Source organism: Dermacentor silvarum, chromosome 8, assembly GCF_013339745.2.
Source record: "Dermacentor silvarum isolate Dsil-2018 chromosome 8, BIME_Dsil_1.4, whole genome shotgun sequence".
NCBI classification, from domain to species: domain Eukaryota; kingdom Metazoa; phylum Arthropoda; class Arachnida; order Ixodida; family Ixodidae; genus Dermacentor; species Dermacentor silvarum.
The window spans coordinates 70,852,358-70,862,660 of NC_051161.1; positions in this window are offsets into that span (position 1 = coordinate 70,852,358).

The following is a 10,303-nucleotide window of genomic DNA, read 5'->3' on the forward strand; positions in this document are numbered from 1 at the left end:
CTATCAGTGCAGCAGAAATTTCTTTACGGGATGCAATGAAAATGTAATCCATGCTAAAGCGACCCTTAATTAAGAAAGTGAAAACCTTCAACAACCTCTTTCAAGAAGCCCCAAGTGGTGCATCTCTGACAGATGACGACACAACTATTTCTGGATCCAGGCCAGCGCTTGCGAGCTTGGAGCGGAAAAATGTCCTATAAACGCGTCCTAGCGCGCGAGGAAACACACGATGTGAGATGCGCGCAGCCTAGCGTCGTCACGTGCACACTTTGCATTGAAGTTGCATATAATTATACCAGGTAGAACGTCATGTAGCAGATGCTCAGGTAGTTCGAGAAGGTTTGAGGAAGAAAAAGAAGTTCAAAGTGATGTATACAAGTATGCTAGAAAAAAATATTTATTGTGTACCAGATAAAATCAAGGCGGCTAGGCGACTATGTCACCGCCGCGTTCCAAAGGGGATGCCAATAAATCATCACCATCATTAGCATCGTATCGTGCCACTTGTCTTGTGATGAGAGATGCGCACCGCGTAACGTCTATCCATGCGCCCTGTGCAACACAGTTGCATATTATTACACAAGGTGGCACGCCATGTAGCAGTTGCATCAGTTGCGGTACAATTTCATGAGGAAGAAAAAGAAGATTATGAACATGTACAAATATTGCTGCAATGAGAACACGTGTATGATAAAACTTCGCCGCGAAGACCATGCAGTGCGTGGGGCCGAAAATGGAGCTCCTATGGAGCCGCTTCTCCAGCTTACGTTGTGACTGCTGCGTGTGCCACGCAGGCCTGTGACTTTTCTCTCACCTTTTTTAGATCTTCTAATGTAGCACTTCCTCTGTAGTCGAAGGTGCCAGTAACCAGTCCGATGAGTGATAGAAATACGGTGGAATGCATCACGCTCTCCAAATGTTCGGAGAAATTGGGAATAGAACACTCTCGAAGAAGCAGGTTAAAATATCTGCAGATACCCGACTGGAAGAGAGATGCAGATATGATTTACAACATGCATTATGCCGTTTCATTGAGTGACTACTTTGGTTTGCTAATATCCACACCCTATTTAGTATTTATATCTTACGGAGAGCTGACGACCTGGAGCCCCATTTGTAACGCTTCGGTTTTCAAACAATTCGCTTTGCGAGCAGCGATTTGTCGCCGCCTGGGTGACGCCATCACCTCGGCGTGCGCACGCATATTATGATTACATGACGCACGTGACAATCATGCGGAAACCAAATGGTCTGCTACGAAGCGAAGTGGCAGGAAGTGCTTCGGTGTGATTGGAAGGTGCCGTGTGCCGTGTGCAGAGCTTGTGCGTGCCGTTTGTACGGGCGAGATCGGCGTTCCTAGCAAAACGACTTCTATGGTGATCCCTGTGGCGCCTGCTTTAGCACTTTTAGCTGGGATCCGTGAGAGACAACCATGACCTCGACATCAAAAAGACGCGTTTGAGATGGCAAACGAAGAATTGAGGCAGCAATTATTTTATTGCGATAGCAATTATATGGACACTCAAAAGCAGATTTCTGCCGTCAGCGTCGCCGTCGCCGTCGCCATCGCCGTGAGGTTCCGTATGACGTCAATGGAGATGAAATCGTCGCCGCGCGCCGAACGCTGTATGTGCGAGTGAAAGGGCGCGAGGCACGCGCGCTTTCACGGGGAGTGAACGCACGGCGGAGAACAAACGCGCGTTCTGCGCTGTGCTCCCTTAAGGGCTGCAGAAGTAGGCGTCTCTTTCCTCCTTTACAATTACCACATATGTAGAGCAAACGTGCCTTCTTCCGACGCGCGAAAGGCCCTGGGGGAGGGGAGGGGAGTGGGAGGGAAGGAAGGCGACGTTTAGCTGCGGCACCAAGTGCCTATCTATATCAGAGGCTCCGGCAACAGTCAACAACGCCGCACGCATTTTGAGCGAACGCGGGCAAAACGCCGACGGCGTCGACAACAGTTCTGCGTGTTGCCGGTGCTGCAGCATGTGCAAGTTTACACAGCTGATAAAGCTGCTATCATTACTCCGTATAGCTCTCTTCAAATTTGCTATCGCAATTGATGCTTCGCCTTTCAGGTGAAACTGCGACAACTTTTTGAAGCGAACGCTTCATTACGCTATCTCGGGCAGCTGTCGGCGACTCAACAGTGTTCACCTTGAGAGCTAGAGGTGAAACGACAAGAGAGCATTAGGGCTCGTTTATAGTCCTACGTTATCGGCACTCGGGCGAGCGTTATCAGACGCCGGGCGCGTCGGAGCGCATTGGCCGCGCGTCCGGTTACGTTGGCTGCGCCAGTACGTCGAATCATTGGTTGAACTATAGCCGCTGTGGTTCTCGCCAACATGACATAACGTGTGCGCGCGTTGACGCTACCTCGGACTATATTTAGGCCTTTACGGAGCCCTGAAAGGAGACATTGCCGCCGTTGCCCGAGTAGAGTTGGACCCGGCTGCGAGTTGCAACCAAGTCTAACTACTTTACTGATCACCGCAGTGTCTTCATAGGCATAAAAATGATAAATAAACACTGTATTCATTGCAAACATGTCTGTGTATCATTGCGAAACCACAGCTCAGCCATACCTCGACAATGAGCCTAGCCAGGGCAGTGAAGCTTTCGCTATCAACCAGGGTTAATCAAAGCTAAACCACACCAATTTTTTTACTTACCAAGAAGCTTTCCTAATTTGCTATATTTTCCCTTGGTTTGTGACGATCATTTCCAGATAAAAAACAAAACAAAAAAGTTGTCGCAGTTTCACCTGAAAGGTGAAGCATCAATTGCGATAGCAAATTTGAAGAGAGCTATACGGAGTAATGATAGCAGCTTTATCAGCTGTATAAACTTGGACATGCAGCAGCACCGGCAACATGCAGAACTGTTGTCGACGCCGTCGGCGTTTTGCCCGCGTTCGCTCAAAATGCGTGCGGCGTTGGTGACTGTTGCCGGAGCCTCTGATATAAATAGGCAGTAGTAGTAGTAGTGATTTTATTGAAGAAGAAAGTGACGCTTATTTCTGCTGCCCAATAGGGAGCACGGCGCAGCGGCACTTGGTGCCGCAGCTAAACGTCGCCTCCCTTCCCTGCCCCTCCCCCCCCTCCCCCACAGCCTTTCGCGGGTCGGAAGAAGGTACGTTTACTCTACATATATGGTGATTGTAGAGGAGGAAAGAGACGCCTACTTCTGCAGCCCTTAAGGGAGCACAGCGCAGAACGCGCGTTTGTTCTCCGCCGTGCGTTCACTCCCCGTGAAAGCGCGCGTCCCTCGCGCTCTTTCACTCGTACATACAGCGTTCGGCGGCGCGCGGCGACGATTTCATCTCCATTGACGTCATACGGAACCTCACGGCGACGGCGACGGCGACGGCAGAAATCTTCTTTTGAGTGTCCATATAATTGCTATCGCAATAAAAAAGCCTGCACACCGATTGCACTCTGTCCTTCCTCACGTTCTAATTATGTCAGCGGACCGGCCAAACGTGACGCCACCGTTAAACTGGAGCTCATTCAAGGCTACCATGGGTAGACCACGGAACGCGAAGACGCCAGAAGAACAGCGTGAATATAACGTCGTTCTGAAGTAATAAAGGGTGTGGTTAAGTACATTTGACTTGTCTCTGGTTTCACTTTTTGTAGAGCCACGTGTGTTAATTCAAGTGACGTCACAATGGGTAATCGTTGTGGGTGTAGTCAACGCCTCCTATAAATACTTAGGTGTAGTTACAGCTTCGCTTTCCAACCACCTTCACAGCGTATATTGGATGGATGGATGAATGGATGTAAAACTTTAATGAACGTCCTGATGTACGCGACTGAGCGCGCAGCGGGCCGCTCCCACGTTGGGACAGTCAGGCATGCCCGACCGCCGCATCGTGGGCCCTCTGGACAGCCCATAGTTGCGGCCCGGCATCGGGGCTCTTGATAGCGGAGAGCCACTTGTTTTAAAGCGTATATTGGAGCCACAGTTTTTTTTAATTTTTTATTGCGATAGCAATTATATGGACACTCCAAAGCAGATTTCTGCCGTCGGCGTCGCCGTGAGGTTCCGTATGACGTCAACGGCAATGAAATCGTCACCGCTCTCCGGACGCTGTATGTGCGAGTGAAAGGGCGCGAGGGACGCGCGCTTTCACGGGGAGGGAACGCACGTCGGAGAGCAAACGCGCGTTCTGCGCCGCGCTCCCTGAAGGGCTGCAGAATTAAGCTTCTCTTTCCTCCTTTCCATATATAGAGAGCAAACGCAACTTTTTCAGTCGCGCCAAAGGCTGTGGGGGGATGGGAGGGAGGGAGGGGAGGCGACGTTTATCTGCGGCACCAAATACGTATGTATATAAAAACGGCGCGCGCGTTCGGTGCGAACGCGGGCAACAACAGTGTCGACGGCGTCGACAACAGTTCTGCGCGTTGCTGGTGCTGCTGCATGTCCAAGTTTATACAGCTGATAAAACTACTATCCTTACGCCGTATAGCTCTCTACTAATTTGCTATCGCAATTGGTGCTTCGCCTTTCGGGTGAAACTGCGACAAATTTTATTTTTTCCTGGAAGTGAGCGTCACAAACCAAGGGAAAATATGATGATGATAAGTGGTTCTTGAGGGAAAGGGAAAGGTTGGCGCTATCTAATATAGAAAATTAGGAACGCTTCTTGGTAAATAAAGAATGATTGCCTCTTGAGTTCTTCATCTGTTATCTTAAACGCGTCTTTTCGATGTCGAGGCCGTTGTTGGCTCTCACGGACGCTAGCTAAAAGCACTAACGCAGGCACCACCGGTATCACCATTAGGTCATTTAGCTAGGGCCACTGATCTCGCCCGAGCAAACCGCACGCACAGGATCTGCACACAGCACGAGCTGCCTTCGAATGACACCGAAGCACCTCGCGCCACTTTGCTTTGTAGGAGACGCCAATTAGGTTTCCGCATGATTGACATGTGCGTGAAGTTATTATAATATGCATGCGCATGCCGAGGCGATGGGGTCGCCCAGACGGCGAGCAATCTCTGCTTGCAAAGTGAATACTTTAAAAACCGAAGCGTTAAAGAATATGGCTCCTGAATTCCAACAAAACGAAAGCGTTACAGACTATGGCCACAGATATAGAACTGAAGTGAATGCCAGTCAAATTTGTGATTGAAAAGACATTTCTCAATATCGTCGCAGCTGTTTTTTTATCATGCCACTTGTATTCAGGTACATGATGTATGACACGTAAGCTTTTCTAAAAAAAAAGGTACAGAATTTCTGAGAATTGTCTACTAATGCGTAGGCATTGTTTGCCTCAGCTGTGACATCGCTTTTGCTTACTTGCTTTTCCTAGCTTGTGCGCGTCCGCTCATTGCCTTTCCTGCGACAAAGAATGCTTAGGCTTTAGTGGACGATTGTCCGAGTTTCTCGCCACATTCGGCCCCTTCAAAGCGATCGTACGAATTGAACCGGAACGCCAGGTAAGAGCGCGCCTCAAGAGCGGGTGAAACGGAACACCAGCTGCCGCAGTACCGCGTGAGGTGTTGCGTGAAGGGAGAGTGCATCGCCGCGAATCGATGTCACCCTCGCTGTTACTCTCGCAAGCAAGTGTTATGCCCGCGTTCCTTGTCGGCGCAAGCTCTCGCATGTGTCTAACCAACGCCTCCTACGTTGTCTAACGGTGCCTCGGTAATGTACAATGAAAACCCCCCAAGCGTCTCAATGCTCTCGCTTGCCCGCGAGGAGTTCATAACTCGAAGGACGGGCAGCAGCCTTAAATTGGGCATTAGGCCACCTCCAAATTTCAAGTTGGCCCACCCTGTAATTGAAGTTGGCCCACCCCAAAATTTTGGTTGACTCGCATGCTAATTTCAAGTTGGCCCAACCCCAAATTTCGGTTGGCCCACTTCCAAATTTCCAGTTTGCGCAACCCGGAATTTTAATCAGCCCATCGCCAAATGTCAAGTTGGCCCACTCCCAAATGTAAGTTTGCCCATGTCCAAATTGGTGAATTGCAGTATGTGCCGTAAAGTAATTAATTACGCATTTAATTAGTGAAATTGGTAATAAGATGAATATGTGCTTCCATTTCTCGTGCTAGTAATGTCCGCCTCTTACAGTAATCCAGCTGAAGGACAGCACTCATGCTATCTTCCACAGGCGATTTTTAAAAAAATTCCATAAAAACTTAAAAAATGATCATCTAATACCTGACTTTGCCTGACGCCCATGTCTATGTCCACACGGAAATTTCATTTTGGCGACGCACATTTATTGCGATGTTTCACCATCAGCGTCGATGTAGCGGAGAGGTTCCGCGTCCACTCCAGGGGCGACGAGAAGACGCACGTGCGCCGTATGCTATATGTGTGAGTGAAATCGTGCGAGGGTGAGCCGAGATTATGGTGGCTTGACGCACGCGGTAAACTCACGCGTGCAATGGGGAAGGGTGGGGTTTAAGGAGCAGGTGAGCGTGCGTCTTCTAGCCCCGCCGGGGCTACGCATGCGGCGCGGGAGGTGAGCCGAGATGGTTAGGCGAGCCGAAATTGTTTGTAACTTTATGTGTGTTGTGTTCTCGAGAGCTTAATGCGCGTTGAAATGAGGGGCAGCACAAAGCGTTCGCTCCTCACTGCTGGCGCTCTTCGCGGGAGGCCGGTGCATGTTAGTTGGTGCTTGGATTAAAGCATGTTACTTCGAGGTATCACGTTGACGTAGTGTTCTTCGATGCCGAAGAAGCTTGGAAGCACTAGATCCGCCACAGAAATAAAAGAGGCATCTATCCAATCACCGCGGGCCCTTCAGCGTGGCTTCAAGCAAAGGAAGAGATATGGGCCGTGCCACTCATGTGTCATGTGCTCGATACTAATTGCAGGTATCCTTTATGTGCGACAGACGGGATGATGCTTAAAATATTCGATTTTTGGAACACGCTCGCAATGTTAACAAGAAGCACACAATGCACCATCGCGATCATTGTTGCTCAAATTGTGGCGGCTTGTCGTCTGAATATAGAGATATCTTCCTCTATCCCAGAAGTAACAGAACCCGAGAAGTTATGAAAGCTTACGATATCTTCAACAACTCGAATAATTGCGATGGGTAATAGTCAAATGATGCGACCGCAATGCATTCAAATTGTTTGGTAAGACCACGATTGGTCTTGTTTACGCTTTCTTTCTCTCATTCATGCGTTGTTTATTGAGCATGCCGGAGGAACACTTTTGATGTATTTATTTGTGTTGATTTAATAAAATGGTTCAGTGGCGAGTAGCGCCATAACAATGCAATAATTACAAAGCTCAATGCGCATTCTTCTTACCTCCATGTCCCCGCATAATTTATATAGTTTTTATGTTTATCACTTTCAAGGTAACGAAGGCAGAATCAGAATTGACTGTAAGGTTTCTATTCTACAATCCATGGTATGTACTGCTAAAAAGATTATATCTCATCAGTGAAAAATAATTATTTTATTGCCCATCGATACTTGAGCTTAGTTCAAGAAGAAGCATTTTAGAGAAGTAAATCTTTCTGTCGGAAGGTCCCATGATACACATAAGTGAGCTACAGGGCAAAATGCTCTCTCTGAGCTGTGTTCACATATGCGATCACCGAATGCGCTTTATATCTTCTCATGTACTAATGTCATCAGTCAATCAGAATACCTCCTGCCGTTATCGAAGTGCCTTTTTTGGACCGATTAGTGCAAGAAAGAGGCAACTGTGGCAGTCAATAACAGAATGAATAGAATGAGATAAAGTATTGCCTGGCTTTCCGATAACAGGTTGTTCTGCACAACAGTAGGAGCTGCGCTACCAACAGGAGAGGCTTGGTGTGCGCTTCTACCAAAGCATTCGTGGAGGAGGTGGGGAGGGGTAGGTGAAGCGGTGAAAGCAATATGCATGTACAACCAAGCCAGTTCGTGGTCCTGACGTCATTCGTATGGCTGCTCGTCTACCTAAGTATCTACGAAATGTTCGTACGTCACCATTGACACCTACATCATCCCTACATAGGTTTGTTCACTACATAGAAAAATAATGGGTCATGTGACCTTCATATAATGCTGTAGCATCTCAAACGTTCTTTTCGTTAGTAGTCATTTGAATCGAGGATGACGCATGACTTTATGTTTAATTGTTTTTGAGAGATAGAGGCTCTATTAATGCTGACGACGTCAATTGTTATAAATGTAGAGTTCGGTACTTCCCAGAGGATGGCTCACGTAATAAAAAAGCAACAGAAATGAATAGAAAGAAAGTCTCGCGACATGCTCAACAGAAAAATTGCATGCATGTGAAACTTTTTCGGAATCATTGATCACAGTCCTGCAAATGAATCCTGACATTTAAACAGGCCAATGCCACCGTGACACTGCGAAGCCTCCTGTCACTTTTTCGGTACAGGTTCAGGCACTGCACACGTGACTGCTTCTCCGCCGCAATCGTCGATCGAATGAATCCCGGTTACTGTAGTGCATTTAAGTATTGCAATGGCCGTATAGGAAGTTCGAGATACGCATGCGCACCACAAGTGTGATCCATAGAAATCTGCGCCATGTCTAGCTTAGTATCCTTTACAAATTGCTGAGAAAACATAATTCAATCGCTTAAAACTCCAGCACAAGTTTTAGTAGGAGCAGCAAGAATATGCTAACTTGTGGTGCACCCAACTTCTCCAAACGCACCGAGGGTTATGGTAAAAAGGTGATTTTTATTCATCAATTTTTATTGAATAAAAGTTATTCCGTTGGAGCCTTCAAATTCTGGTGCTTGCGGCAAGCGAAGTACTGCTACGCGATAACGAATGGAAATGAGGACGCTTCAATATACAGGGTGCTCATTTGTAAGCTTATGATATTAAAAAAAATAGCCTGGTACAGATAACATAATTCTAGTCCTTGAGCTGACTTATTCAGAGATGCGGACATTACGTGCACAAGAAATCGAAACACATATTCGTCTATTAAGGAAAGCTCCAATAAATATCCTTTGAAATAACGCCTTTACGGCACATATTGCAATTAAAGAATTATAGCCGGGGAGTTAGCAAGAAGTATCCACTAGGAGTGAATTTGCATAACGACGCCAGTTTGGAGATATGTGCTATCAAACTTGCCTTAAACTGCACTGTTGTCCCACTTACTTTTTAACAACATGCTCTTTTATGCATTGAAGCACAAAAAGTTACTGGAACGGCCATGTATTTCGTTCCACACTATGAGAAATAATATATATAAACTGCTGTCATCATGGAAAATTGATTTCAAGTGGATGTGTTTTTGCAAGCTCACCGGCTCCAATTTGTGAATTACAGTATGTGCCGTAAAGTATTTAATTACGCATTTAATTAGTGAAATTCGTAATAAGTTGAATATGTGTTTCCATTTCTCGTGCTAGTCATGTCCGCTTCTTAGAGTAATCCAGCTGAAGGACAACACTCATTCTATCTTCCACAGGAGATTTAAAAAAATCCATAAAAACTTAAAAAATGATCATCTAGTACGGGGTGTCCCAAGTGACGTCAGGTAAAGTTAAAAAAGAAAGAGAACTGGTAGAGTGTACGGTTACGAGACCTATGCGATGTTGGCTCATCACCCACCAACACAATGTTTCTGCACTTATTACTTGGTTAATTGGGAAAACAATCGTTAAAAACTAACAAACAAACAACTTGGCTAACGTTAAATAAGGCACCCTATATACTGCTGTCTCCAATAAAAATTTAGTGTAGCCCTGATGTGCGTCTATTCTTTCTTCGTCCTAGTAAAATGGCGATGCTTTCCGGTTCTAGGAAAAATAATTTTTTAAATAATATTCGTTAAACCTATAGAATCTCAACGCACTTTTCATGAATAGTCATTTCAATAGAGGACGGTGTCATTAGAATACATTTCATTGTTGTTGTAAGACAGGCTCTACGAATGGTGCAGACGTCAACTGTGCTACATGTAGAGGTCAGTGATTCCTCGAAGGTGACTTACGTAATACAAAAGCTACAGGAATGAATAGAAAGAAACCTCTGCCCATGCTGAAATAACGCAATATTATACCTTTTACGAAGTCTTCCAAGTGCTGTCGCTTAAGCTTATCCTGGAAGCAATTTATTTATTCAGAGAGGGCAGCTGGTGACCTTTTGAGAAGACTTAAAGAACTTATAAAGAGCTGACATTTTCAAATGTAATATTTAAAATAGTAAAACAAACGAAGTAAAGAAAACTTGAATGCATGTGAATCTCTTGAAGAGTCATTTATCAAAGACCTGCAAAGGAATTGTGCTCTCCAAACAGGCCAATGCCCGCGTTCGACGGCGAAGCCTCTTGTCACTATTTCGTTACAGC